The sequence below is a fragment of the Hemitrygon akajei genome, chromosome 2, assembly GCF_048418815.1.
Source record: "Hemitrygon akajei chromosome 2, sHemAka1.3, whole genome shotgun sequence".
NCBI lineage: Eukaryota > Metazoa > Chordata > Chondrichthyes > Myliobatiformes > Dasyatidae > Hemitrygon > Hemitrygon akajei.
In genome coordinates, this window is record NC_133125.1 from 45,966,352 (window position 1) to 45,980,914 (window position 14,563).

At 40.3% G+C, this 14,563-nt stretch overlaps 1 protein-coding gene across 8 annotated transcripts in view; it reads right to left on the reverse strand.

Moving 5' to 3' along the window:
• Positions 1–14,563, reverse strand: part of sema4d (sema domain, immunoglobulin domain (Ig), transmembrane domain (TM) and short cytoplasmic domain, (semaphorin) 4D) — a 192,114-nt gene that overhangs the window by 138,468 nt on the left and 39,083 nt on the right. Inside the window, exon 1 of one of the 8 annotated variants that reach the window (XM_073071784.1) lies at positions 12,251–12,298. The exons of the other annotated variants lie outside the window; for them this stretch is intronic. The gene's annotated coding sequence lies outside the window, so the exon portion shown is untranslated. Of the gene's footprint in view, positions 1–12,250; positions 12,299–14,563 lie in introns of those variants that run through there. 8 annotated transcript variants of the gene reach the window in all.

Consider the following 14,563-nt stretch of genomic DNA (forward strand, 5'->3'; position numbering starts at 1 on the left):
TTCAGGAACAATCAAAATTCAACATGAACCAAGATCATTGAATAAAGCACAAACCTATCCCATTCAACACCCTGTTCCACGTGATGTTACAGAGCCAAATACTGCCCTGTCCTTTCCTGGTTGGAATGCACTAACAATCCAACTCCCATCAGAACTCCCTATTCTGCTGAACGCCTTCCAAATTTAAAAAGTACTCCACTAAAATATTCTGCCGTTCTTAAAAATTCCTCTAACCAACTAACAAATCTTAATTTTACCCTGTAACGTAGAAGTCAGTAAAGTAAATAAGCAATTCAAAATTTGGTTACAGCATTATACACAACTTAACTTGTAATGCTCTGATATTCTCAGTTTACACAGATAAAGTATGGCAATAATTAAAAATATATTCCAGAGCTTCTTAATAAATCTGCTCCCGACATCAGCTAATTGTCTTGTTCTGGTTTTCACAACTGCGACACCTGGCCAAAGAGTTGCAAATAAAAACATTAAACTACCATGAAAAATTAAATTGTTTTAACAAATAAATATGAGGCTTATGTACAACTCTCCAGTATGTTTACAGAACCACTCTCAATTGTATTTCATTCTACAAGCAGCACTCTGTGACATAATTAAAAGAATCACTCATCTAATTTCTTTTGACAAAAGGGGCATTGTATTTTTGGCCACTGCCCCAGCACAATTTGCATCATTTCTATTGCTGCCATTTCAAATTCTCAAGCAGCAGCTGATCCAAAATAGACCTCTGGTCTACTTACTAAGCATCGCGGATCAACAAAAACTAAATGACTTTACACATTTAGCTGGACATGAAATCTTGTCATTATTGGGATTCATGTTTCAGATATCAACTCGGGTTGTTAGAAGTAAATTGGAAAGGTTTTACAATTTAGGCTGGGGTTTGTTAGAGTTTGAAGAGTGTAATGAGACTTGTATGAAATATATCAGATCCTACAGGATGAGGAAAGGGATTTTTCTCTTTCAGAAGAATTTGAACAAGGTTTTTTTTAAACCAAGAGGTTTTCTTTTTAAAACAGGAGAGACTAAATCTTTTCTCCGAGGGTCAAAATTTTTGAAGCCTGTTTCCTCACCAGACCATATAGGAAAGCAGAATCCTTTAATTTTGTTTTAAGACAAAGGCAGACAAAATATTGCCAGGGGTGGGGAGAGCGACTGTGAAAGTTACCCTATGTAGACTGGAACGTGCAGTTGAGCTTCTAATCACATTAGTCAAAAGCTGACTCAAAGGGCAGAGTGAATAACATTTGGACCTTTCTGTAAAATTACTTACAGTCAATGGCCAACTCAAGCAAGTAGGTGGACTGCAAAGTAAGGCTTTGAATTGAAGGAAAGCGGATTTCAATAGTCGCAGGTGGGCAGGTATTCAGTTGACCAACTGGAGGCATTTATAAATCAAATGTGTTCAGGACCATCATTAGGCCTTCACCATTACAGCGATAAGTCTCAGGAATCCCAAGGGTTGGATAACATAAAAAAAGGTAGCCTTAGACAAATTTAGAGAACTGGTAACAGGTAAGGCCTTAAAGGAGTACAGTGTATGCTGAGAGTACACTGGTAGAGTTGATTAAGCATTTTCTAATGCATTAAGGGCAAGAGGTTAACCCGGGAAAGAGTAGGGTTTAATAGGAAAAAGGAGCAAGCGATGCATATGCTGGAGGTCATAGGTGAGGGCTTAATAAATATAACGAAGGACATTGCATATGGAGAGTTTAAGGAGGAGACAGTGAATTGTGGAGGAAATTACCATTGGAGGGGGGAAAATATTTCTGAACAGACTTAAAGATATATAGGTCTCCAGGCACTTATGAGAGACATTCTAGACTGTTGTGGGAAGACAAAGCTGAGGATACGACAGAAAATTCCTAACCTTCGCTAGCCACAGCTGAGGTGCGAGGTGACTGGACAACAAAAGATTCAATACCGTTATTCAGAATGGGCAGCAGGTAATTACATGAAGACACATCTAACGTCAAAAGTAGGGAAATCAATGTTAAGAGATTCTGAGTGATTGAATACTGAATGATCACAGGCAGGAAATGGATGTGAATTTAAGATGCAAGATCTTAATAAAAAGATTAAAAAAGAAAGATGCAAGATCTATACAGTAGTAACAAAATACAGTCTGGTGGTTTAGATGATAATTTTCAGCTCTGCAACATCGATGGGTTGACCAAAACAAACAAACGGGAGATGAAATTTAATACTTAAAAATGTGAAATATTACGTTTTCTGCGGACTAACGAGGCTCAGATATACATAATGAATAGCAAGTCCCTAGAAAATATAAAGGAAGAAAAGGATCTTAGTGTACAAGGATACCTGAAAGAAACTGTACTGGTAGAGGCATGTGATACTAGCCCTCATCCGCCAGGGATAGGGGAGCAGGGATGTTGTAATGCAACATTATTCCTCCGGTTCTGATCTAATGTGTGCAGTTCCGATTCCTGCTCTGTCAGAAGGAAGAGATTCACCAGTGACGCAGCAGTTCAGCAATGAAAAATGACAGCACAGATTAGCCTAGTTTTCTCTGAAGGGAAGAAAACTGAGGCAGAACCTGATACAAAACTGAGGACATGCAGAATGCAGATAGTGAGAAATTTTCCTCTATAACCCGAGGGAACTGGTTTAAGAGGTAGAGATTTAAAAGGGGTTTTGAGAACAATAAATTTGTAGAAATCTGGGATGCTGTGCCTGAGGGATTATTGGAGACAGGTGCACTCATATTTAGATGAGGGCTTGAAAACACCATCATAAGATTACGGGCAGACTACTGGGAAATGAGATTGGTATAGGTAGGTACTTAATGGTCATTATGGACGGAGTGGGCCAGAAGGTCTTTTGTTTTATGTTTCAGACTCCAAGTGTTCAATTACTTTTTAAATGGAATTCACTTTATTCAATTTTGAGATGCAGCACAGTTACAGACCCTTCCTGCCCAACAAGACTGCAATGCGCCATTACACCCATGTGACCAATTGGCCTACAGACCCATACGCCTTGCAAATATGGGTGGGGAGGGGGGAATGCAGAGTACTAGAGGAAACCAATGAGGTCACAGGAAGAACGTACAAACTCCTTACAGACAGCAGTGGGAATCCAATCCAGGTTGTTGACACTGTATAGCTCTACACTAACCACTAAGCTATAGTGTTGCCCAAATTGCCAAGATTCATCATTTTGCACTACTAAGCCACATATTAAAATATTTCTGCAGATTAATATTGCAATAATTTTCACTTCTGGGACATGGGAAAGGTACTAGCAAGGGAACAGCTACATCCTTCAATAAACATTATGCATATTAAGAATGCAAACTGGAAATACGTGGACATGCTTACTATAACCAAACTGAGTTTCCCCTGCATACCGACTTACTGAGATCTTGCCTACAACTTATTAAGATAATCAAAGCTTTTTTGGAAGCACAGAATCTAAAACACAAAATTCAGCACAATAGTACTTCTGTTGCGCTCGGAAAAATAAACAGCAAATTGCTTTTGGCTGTTTCAGAAGCTTCATGGCCAAATTTGATCTGCACCAGGGGCAGGGACAAGGTCACATTATCCGGAGATTCTTAGGCACAATACTCAACCTATGCCGAGTCGGGGCATACATGGACAGATCACAACTAGCTTTGAAAAAAGCATCTTCACAAGTGATGAGAGGAAGTGATGGGTGCAAGATGGTGTTCTGGAGTCAAGTCAGGTCAATGCTGTCACCAGTGGTAGAAAAGAAACATCAGAGTTGAAAGGAATGGAAGCCACAAAACAAGTCAGAAGAATGATGGGCCTACGTACAATGAAGTGGAAACTGGAGAGCTGCCTGCGCCAAACAAATACTTTCCCTTAGCTAGAAAAAAAGCAGCCTGCCCTTCACAAAAGGACCAAAAGTCTACGTTGGCTTAGACCCATGGATTTTCCATCCCTGCTTCAATTAACCTGTTTCATCACCAAAATCAATCAGCACTATTCAGTGCTTATGATTTCCACTCTGAGAAAAACGTTTCTCATCATTAACCCAAGCAAAAACAAATCTTATCAATGGAAAATATTAAAGAAATCTATTTGATAAAATACTTTCTATTTATTCTTTTCCATCCAGATTAGTGCAGAATTCTACTAAAAAAGTCCTCAGGATAATGTAAATGGTAATTATATCTAAAAAGCAGCCAGCGTAAACATGTCCTTATTAGTTGACTTACAATCCTAGATCCTGTGCACCAATTCGGCATGTGGTATTATCACCGGATGATCTGTGTAATCTGTCACACTCCTCGTCATTTCCAAAAGCTCCTCAAGTTACCAAAGCAAGAACAAACATGGGATTTCCTAACATTGCACCTTGTAATTCAAAATCTCAGCCAAAAACAAAAACTTAAAAATTCAAGCATGATTAATTATTTTGCAGTTAAAATTCAGGAATACATAAAAACAATAGGGAATACATAGTAGACACGCCCAATATATCTGACAGTCAGACAAGTGATGAAGCAACATTGCAACCATGACTTTAAATTATGCTTCAACAAGCAAGTACACCCACACTGCAGTGGAAAATCCTACAGAGAATATACCCAAGATCAGCTGTGATATCCCTGTACAGTCGGCCCTCCTTATCCGCGAGGGATCCCACCCCCCGTGGCTGCTCAGCTCCCTTATTTAACTTGTCTCAGTGCGGTGGACTTTGGACCCACCGCCTGCAGTGTTTCTGTTCCAGAAAACAATCACGATTGAAAATAACTGGAAAAGCGTTAGGCTACAGTTGGTCAAAGATCGGAACAACTTAAAGGATACAGGTAAAAGATAAAGTGAGAATAATGGAACATGTGAAATGCCCTGCCCGATGAAAGCTACGATTATTACTAAGCAACGCAATGGCTTAATTATTGAAATACATACGTTTCTTAAGTGTTTTATATGCATAGAAAGGTAAAATATATACCAAGACAAATGCTTGACTGATGCTAAATAATACTGGATGTACCTGTTCCGACTTACTTATAATACCGAATACGAAGTAAATGCTAGGTAAATAGTTGTTATACTGTACTGTTTAGGGCAGTGGTCCCCAACCACTGGGCCGCGGACTGGTACCAGGCCGTGAGGAAATGATATAATTTGGCGATATGAAATTATATGAATCAGCTGCACCTTTCCTCATTCCCTGTTGAACTTGAACGCACGCGAGGCCATTAAGACATTACCCACATGAGGTCATCAGTCGCCTAAACGCAGTGATAACCCTCGTGGCAGGGATCACTGGTTGGCATCGGGTAACCGGCCGCCTCACGCAGCCGGCGGGAAGTGCCGTTGGTATTGACCTGGAGCACAGACAGATGGGCACCATCTCTAAACCTGTTTAGCACACCGAATGTTCGTGGGGAACCCGGTGCTAAAATACTTGCAGACAACCTAATTCGGGCTCAGGGTTTCGTAAGTAGCAGAGCAGTTACCTCGCTGCGATCTACTAAAGTCATCCCTTGAGCCAAACTTTTGTCGGCCAAAAGATCCACCTACCTACACGTGCCCTATCACACTCCTCGGTCGATCGGTCGCTCTTTCCGGACAGCGGCCACTGCGGCCCCGGTACAGGAACCTCCAGCCCTTACCCTGTCCTCTCACTGGTGTTTTGCAATGATTTTATATGTTCATATGAGGAAAATCTGCACTCTGGGTTTAATACCCAAACGTTACTTAAAATGTTATGATGCTATTGACTTATGTGAGTTATAATTGACTTATCACCGTATTCATGTGAGGAAAATCTGCGCTGTGTGTTTAATATTAAATTCATTAGATAAACACTTTTAGAAACGAAATTGAGTGTATTAGCCACTTATAAGTGACTTATAGTTGATTATCACCTATATTCTGGTCGTGATTAACACCCACACACCCCCCCCCTCCACACCCCGTTGGCCGGTCCGCAAGAATATTGTCAATATTAAACCGGTCTGTGTTGCAAAAAAGGTTGGTGACCCCTGTTTTAGGGAATAATGACAAGAAAATAAAGTCTGTGCATGCTCAAGCAAGAAGTGCTGGAGAGAGAACTTCCGGGTTTTCCCGATCCGCGGTTGGTTGAATTCGCGCATGTGGAACCCGTGAATAAGGAGGGCCAACTGTACAGCTTTGCACGACTTGCTATTGGCTTTATTTAAATATCCTGTCACACTAACCAATGATGTCTTCCTGCCATGTAACAACTCCCATCTCTTACAAGTAACCATTTAAATCTTGCCAATCTGTATCTTTAAATCAAGTGCACTTTCTGAAAGAACTGAAATGGTAGCTGATTTCAAGTGGTTAATCCTAGGACTCTTTTTCATTTGGAAACTACTGTACCATTGGATATACAGCATATTCAGGTTAACTGGGATACATCGGGAACAGAACATTTTAGCCCAATTAACTACTGTTCCAAAGTTTCATAGAAATAGTTAAAAAGGTATATAAAAAGGGCAAGCTACCATTCAACTGAGAAACAAATTATGTATTTAAATGGAATACGGAACAAATTAGGACACTACCAGTGCTACTACAGTACTATAAAAACAGTGTACGAGTTCCTAATCCAGTGTACGCTAACATGTTCTTTTGATTGACTGTAAATGAAGAAAATCAGCGCAGACACCTAGTGCAGATAATGGGCTGCCTTCAATGCGTTCCTGCTCGAAGCAGTGTCATAATCCAACAATAAAGTTCCAGGTATCCTACGTAGTCATTAGCTCAAGTTCAGACATAATCTTCAAAAGTTTGTAAAAAAAAAGTTATCAAAATCATTGTTTTTTTAATTGGCATCCATTGGTCCAACTGGATAATGTAAACAAAGTACATGCAATTGATGCTGTTTAAAAACTGTTTGCTCTAAGCATGGCGTAAAGTCTAACAGCCGCACAAGCGCACGTGACTGACGCTAGTTAGAAACTGTCTGGCAAGTCTCCTGTCCCAATTAAGTGGCATAACGTCACAAATAAACAAAGCAACCAACTTACCGGTATCACCTTTTATATTTTGACTCTTTTCAATGACCATTCATCCTCAAGAATTCCATGTGCAACTTCTTTTCATTGAACTTCATTTATTTCCCTTCACGATCTCGGGGAGAGACATTACAAGTAGCATCAAGATCGTAATCTATGAACTTTCACAGACATGATGAAACAGATGTAGTTGTCAAGTATGCTTGCACTGGAAGAATGATTGATGTGGAAACGCAATGACGATCATCCTAATCATCCTAAACTCAGTAGAAGAAAAAACAAGTTGATAAATTAAGCAACAGATATAAAATGCTGGAGGAACTCCAGCAGGTCAGGCACCGTCTATGGAAATTAAAAGTCAATGTTTCAGGCTGAGACCCTTCTTTAGGACTGAAAAGGAAGGGGGAAGATGACAGAATAAAAAGGTGGGGGAAGAGGGGATGAAGTAAAAAGCTGGAAGGTGACAGATGGAAAGGGTAAAGTGCTGGAGAAGAAGGAATCTAGATAGGAAAGGAGAGTGGACCATGGGAGAAAGGGAAAGAAGGGCACCTGGAGAAAGTGATAGGCAGGAGAGGAGAAGAGGGAAGGGAGGGCCCGAGTGGGGAAAAGAAGAGGGAAGAGGTAGAGGGGAGGAATATTACCAGAAGTTGGAGAAATCGATGTTCATGTCATCAGGTTGGAGGCTACCTAAACTGAATATAAGGTGTTGTTTCACCAACCTGAGAGTGGCCTCATCGTGGCAGAAGAGGCCATGAACATGTCGGAATAGGAATGAAAACTGAAACTGAAATGGCTGGCCACCAGGACATCCCGCTTTTTGCAGAAGGGGTGAAGCTGCTTGACAAAGCTGTCCCCCAATCTAAGTCAGGTCTCGCCAACGTAGAGGAGGCAACATCAGGAGTACTGGATACAGCAGACGCTTGAAAGTACTGTTTAGGGCTCTGAATGAAGGCAAGGGAGGAGGTGAATGGGCAAATGTAGCACTTCTGCCATTTATAGTGGTAAGTGCCAGGAGGGAGATTAGTAGTGACGGATGAATGGACAGGGGAATCATGGATAAATTAAGCACTAAAAAAAAAGCAGTCAACTATGCAACAAGCAGCTAAAAGAGCATCAGGAAGTTCTCCCACATGTACGGCTCCCTTTGTCAAGTGCTGTTTATTATCCAAGGGACTTCATAGAGGAGTTGCTTTTCTAAATATAAGGAGTTACAGAAACAACTGTAAGCAGTTGTTGTCAACTTCAGAACAGTAAGGCCAAAGCCACTGGCCCATGAGTTTAATGAGGAAGAACCCAGAGGTCCATGAGCCAATCCTCTTTGAAGGATTGGAGGTGGAGAGGATCAGCGATTTTAAGTACCTAGGCATGGTCATTTCAGAGGATCTGTCCCGGGCCCAGCAAGTAAGTGGCATCACAAAGGCCGCACAAGAGCACCTCTACTTTCTTAGAAGCTTGCAAGGATTCAGCATGTCATTGAAAACTTTGACAAACTTCTACAGCTGTGCAGTGGTGGGTATCCTGACTGGCTGCATCGTGGGATGGTATGAAACAACAATGCCCAGGAATGGAAAAGTCTACTACAGAAAGTGGAGGATACAGCCCAGTCCAGCACAGGCACAACCCACCTCAATATTCAGCACATTTGCAAAGAGCACTGCCACTAGAAAGTAGCACTGATCAACAACCACAACCATCAAGGCACTCTTCTCACTACTACGGGAGGCATAGGAGCCTTCAATTCCACACCACCAGGTTCAAGAACAGTCAGTCAGATTACCCATCAGGCTCCTGAACCAGCATGAATAACTTCAATCATCTCAACTCTAAACTGTTTCCACTCACTTTCAATGACTCTACAATTCACGGTCTCAGTATTTTTTTTAAATTGGCACTACTTGTATGCTCTTGCACATCGGTTGTTTCTCAGGGTTTATATACAGTTTCCGTAAATTCAATTGCATTTATTTTCCTGCAAGAAAATGAATCTCAAAATAGTGTAAGATGACATACATATAGCTTGATAATATATTTACTTTGACTTTGATTTAGGGAGGCAGGATAGTGCTTAATTTAGCAACATTTTAGTTGCTGAATTTGAGATAATTGGGATGCTGTTTATTGTGTTTTCATACTGATTATGCTTCCAGCACAAGCCATTTGACTTCTACTCATCTTCAAAACACTTTTGAAACAACCAAAAACAAAGGGCACCAAGTGAAAGGTTTTTTCATTTGACACAGAAACTGATAATCCATGACCAGAATTTGATATTGTTGACGTGCATTTCTGAAAAGATTGTGTATGTTGCAGGAAAGATTTAACAAGAAGATCTTGTTTGTTGTGGTGAGCTTTCTCATATTTTCTTCCCAGACATCTGGGGAGTCATACTGATATGCCTTTTTCATATTTCACAAAAGGTTACAAAACAGTTGACTAAAGCTCAAAACACTTAACGGTTGAAACTGCATGTATGAAATGAGAGAGATACAAAGAGCTAAGGAGAGAAAACGCGTCAACATCTTGGGCCAACTCCTTATCAGCCTGGATCCTTCATGCCCCATACTTGAAGTCAGAGATGCTTATATATGTTTAAAGTATTACATTTAAAAAATTAAGTTAAAAGATGAACTAAGAACTTGTTTTTTTCCTTTCCATCCTAATCTTGTGCTTAAAATTCCTCACTGAAATTAAAAGTCTCATATCTTGTTCCAGCCTTCCAAATTCACACTTCACCACACTTCCATAACTGTCTGCATGGGACTCACTGCAGTGTACATAGCTGAGTGTCTGCAATGCCAAATGGAGTCACTGGCAATTGACAGCAAAATCCACACCACTGTCATTTATGCACCCTGTTAATTAAGCAGGGGACCTAGAAATTCTCCCAATCTTCAGACTTCCAACTGTAAATCAGACTCCGCAACAGCCACAGCTTTGAAAACTCCATGGAGAATATTAAATAGATTCTGAACCAGCTGAACTATTTGCTAACCATTAAGAGGACATAAAGGGCCATGCATAGCACACTATAACTGTATTTCTTGAGGTTTTAAATATGATTTCTGAGTTCACAGTACTCTTCACAATAAATACAAATAAAAAGGTATACAGTTTTACCAAAGGAAATTGCACCTATCTTTTAAATTAGGTAAACTACTTCTTTCAAAACAGGCTGTAGATCAAATATTACATCAACATTGTTGGCGATTGATGAGAGAGTACAGAATAAAATTTAATTTCTTCTATTACTGCTTTGTACAGTACCAAATCAAATTTTTCTTTCAATAAAATTCATCACCATTAGGAATGAAGTCCAACACTATAGGCTCCCAAAATGACAGCCTCCTCAACATTTCTGCATTTAAGCTCTTCAACTCCAAAATTCTTCTGTTTAATTTCCTTACTTTATGTTTTCACTAACAACTCCCGTGCATTCACTTAACGAATAGGTCGCCTGGTTCACACCTAAAGGCTGATTTATACTTCTGCGTCAAATGAATGCCGCAAGTACAGCATAGCCGCGTAACCTACGCTGTACCCTACACCATGCCATAGCCTGTCGCGCACCTCTCCGAAAATGTAACTGCGCATCCCGGCGATGCAGACCACAACAACTGTGATTGGTCCGCTTGGTAGCATCGTATTTCCTCCTGTCTATAGGCATACTGTGCATACACTGATGCGAAATAAATGGTTGGAGACGATGAACCAAATCGTCAAATCTACCTGCCGACATCCAAAAATATTTGAAATGCAATTTCCTTGTCCATGTCTCTCAGTGGCCGGACAAGCACATAAAATTCACCCTCCTTCTCCCTCAATCCGTTCAATGGTTATACATATCATCTCTTCTGACGTTTTCTCTATTTTCTGCGTTGCAGTAATTTCAATAAAAGTAACCCTTGTTCAACATTTATTAGCTCCAACTCCAACATGATGCACTCAGTTGCCATTGTTTGATGTTCATGAAGAAACTCTACAGTGGCATTGAAACCCCACCGCCAACTAGCGTTTTGGCGGTGAATTGCAGAGCGACGCCGACACACCAACACACAGGTATAAATGCTCACAACGGCGCAGGCCACTTACGAAGGCTGCGGCGCAGGCTACTACGCAGAGGTACAAATCAGCCTTTATTCTCCCATGATCAGCCCAGTTTTACTGCATCACAGACATAGGACTCAACATGAAAAACTACTGATGTAGATGTCACTGACCTACTGAGTACTGATCACCTTTTACTCATATTTCAAATTTCCTGCATCTGCAGTTTTGATTTCCCACCCCCCCTCCCCTGAGTTTTACAAAACATTTGGTTTCTCATCACAAGTTACTTCACAGATAACATTTGACACGGAACTACATAAGCAGATGTGTAAATGCTCTGCTGAGAAAAAAAGAAGTTGCAAATAGTGGAAATGTAGAACAAAAATAGAAAATATTGGAAATACTCAGACTGCATTTGGTATCTGAGGGAAGAGATTTTAGTTTGGCTAAACTGGTGAGTTTTAAAGGTTTGACTTAATGAGGAAAGGCACAGACCAACAAGTAATTAGGGCAGTGAGGGGCAACATACTGGAATACGAAAAAAAAGTACTGTATTGGATCACAAGAACAAACAGATTTAGAGAAAGGCTTAGATCCTGGAGGCTGGTGGCATGGGAAATTTGAGATATGGAGGACAAAGACATTGAAATGCAGAGAAATAATGATCGTCGCGTTTGAAAAGGTCTTTCTAAAAACAATTTGTCACTCAGAAGGTAAACAGAATTGTAAGTTACCTCTCAGTTTTTCCTCATTCTCACTCAACTTTGTGTCTGTACCTGATGCGTGAAATTCAACAATATTTTCAAAATACTGCAGCAAAGCAAAATGGTAAACACAATTCAAGGGGAGCAATGTTCTACTAGCTATAACAAAGGTTATTTCTGATGGACTAAACGTAATCCCACCAATTACCAGGCAGGTTTAAAGAGAATATAAACAAAGGTAAAGATCCAAGCTTACGTCATGAAAGAGATCAAATTCCAACTGCTGGAAAATTTCTGCATGTTTAATACAGTGCCAAATAACCAGGAACATCCCCCTCGAGGGGATGCAGTCAATACAAATGACATTCTTCCACTGCCACAATCCCTGGAGACTTCCAGCAATTAGGAATACCAATAGGGAATCAAAGTGCACTTTTCCAATTTCCAGATGCCATAATCGCAATGCTGGAATTGTACGAGTTTCCTGGAAACTTACCCTTTTGTTTCACTGCTTTGTTGTGTTTTGGCCTCTGTCACTGTAAAATGACTCTGTAAAGTGCTGCTATTCTCCAGATAGTCATTTCCTGCTCATGCACAAGATTATTTAGTGCTTCATTTTCCTGACCACACTGATGAGATTTCCGTTCAAAAGTGTTAAAAAAAAAACATCTCTACTGGAGGAAAAGCTAAAGATTTGCGATTTAGGTTCTTTCCCACCCTCCTCCAGAACAAACCAAACCATAAAGATACCAACTGTTTACTGCTGATTAAATTCAAAACCGTTTAATCTGCCAGATTAAAGAGCTATCCTTTCCTGAAAGCAATGAAGCAACCTTACTCTTTACCCATTATGAAGGTGGAAGTATCTACAAGTGTGCATTTCTTCCACATTTGAAATGACACAGCTTTCTACTTGAGCAACTCAGTAAGAGACAGCTGCAACAAGCTCACGTGTGTAGCTAGATCTAATAAAAAGCGAGGCTGAAGGACAAGACACAGTGTCTATGCAAATCAGAGACATGACATTAAAATTGTCAGAAAAAAGTGGCAGAAGCATTTGCCACTGTTTTTATTCCACCTGTCAAAATGAAGCTGAATGTATGTCTCAAAAAGGATTTGGGAAAAGACCAGGGTACGGGGTCTAAATCCGGGTTTCTCAAATGGGGTTCCACAAGATATCGTGATTTTAAAAAAAACATCATTTATTGAACTTCACGCAACATGCAATGCCAACGCTCGTAGTGGTGGGCAGTGACCGAGCAGCCCCCTTAGCAATCTCGTTAGAGGTCTCTCAGCTCCTTATTGCAGTGCGCAGTAGGACCGTGTTTATTTGGTTGAGTCCATTCTCAGTTTTGACACGAGGCCTTTGATAATTGGTGAAAGCTGTATTGCACGGAGAGGAGGACAGTAGGCTGATAAGGAGTGTGAAGTGCATTTTCCAAACTCTGAATGAGCCTAATAATGCCAACATGTAAAATTATAGTGGGTAAAATGCTAAGACAAGATGCAGTACAAGAAATTGAAAACATTCCACTCTCAAGCAGTATGGTAAGTTGGCATATTGGTGACATGTTACATGATGATGAAGAGGTTTTGTGTGATAAACTGAAAAACAACAGCCTCTATCCAGGTCGATGAGTCAAAAGACTGAATCATAAAAATGTCACGTTATAGCATTTGTAAGATTTGTAAATGATGGTGAAATTCAAGAAAACTTTTTCTGTTGCAAAGAGCTACCTGAAATAAGGAAAGGCCGAGATACATTTAATGTTTTGTCTTCATATCTGGAAACGAAAGGTCTGTCTTGAAGGAACTGTATTGGCTTCTGTACTGATGGTGTCCCATCAATGGTTGGCTCCTTGAGAGGTTTCATTTCTCTTGTAAATAAAAGAAAATCCTGATTTTGTCACAACACACTGCTTTCTTCACAGAGAGCTGCTGATGTCAAAAACTCTTGGAGATGAAATGGGGGGAAAAGTTCTGGATGATGCTACAAAAAAATTAATTTATTAACTAAAGACCAGCTCACTCAAGAATATTTAAAAACTGTGTCAAAACCTGGACAAAGAGCCCACCAATCTCCTGCTACATACAGAAATTCAGTGGCTTAGCAGAAGAGTTCTCAATAGATTCTTGAGCTGAAAGGTGAATTGTAGGAGTACTTTCAAGAAAACAGGAGGCCAGATTTTGCTGAGTGCCTTGAAGATGAAGAATGGCCGTAGAAACTAGCCTACTTAACAGAGATTTTTCATCATATGAAACAGCTGAACAAGACCTGCAAGGCCCTGGAGAAAATGTTCTGACTTCAATTGACAAAATTCTTAGATTCAAATGGAAACTGAGTATTTGGAAAAATCATGTTGCAAAAGGAAATCTTGAAATGCTTCCACTGCTGCTCTTATTGAAAACCACCTGGAAGAACTGCAGAACAAAACTGAACAGTATTTTCCCTCCCTTCCAATATATATGACTGGGATAGGACCCTTTCTCTGAATCTTCTGTTCAGCCTGAGAACCTGACTTTGAGAGAAGAGGAAAAACTTTGTGAGCTGCAGTCTGATCGTGTACTCACGGCCAAGTTACGGATTTCTGTGAAGGAAGAGTATCCTGCCATTCACAGGAAAGCAATGAACATTTCACTGCAGTTTTCAACTTCTTGCATGTGTGAGCAGGCCTTTTCTTGTTTAACAAGCATCAGGAGCAAGGATAGAAATAGTCTCATTTCAGCTGAAGGTGAAATCCATGTGTGCTTATCTCAAGTTTGAGCCAGAATTGGGTATTTGTGCAGCAAAAAAACAAGCACACATTTC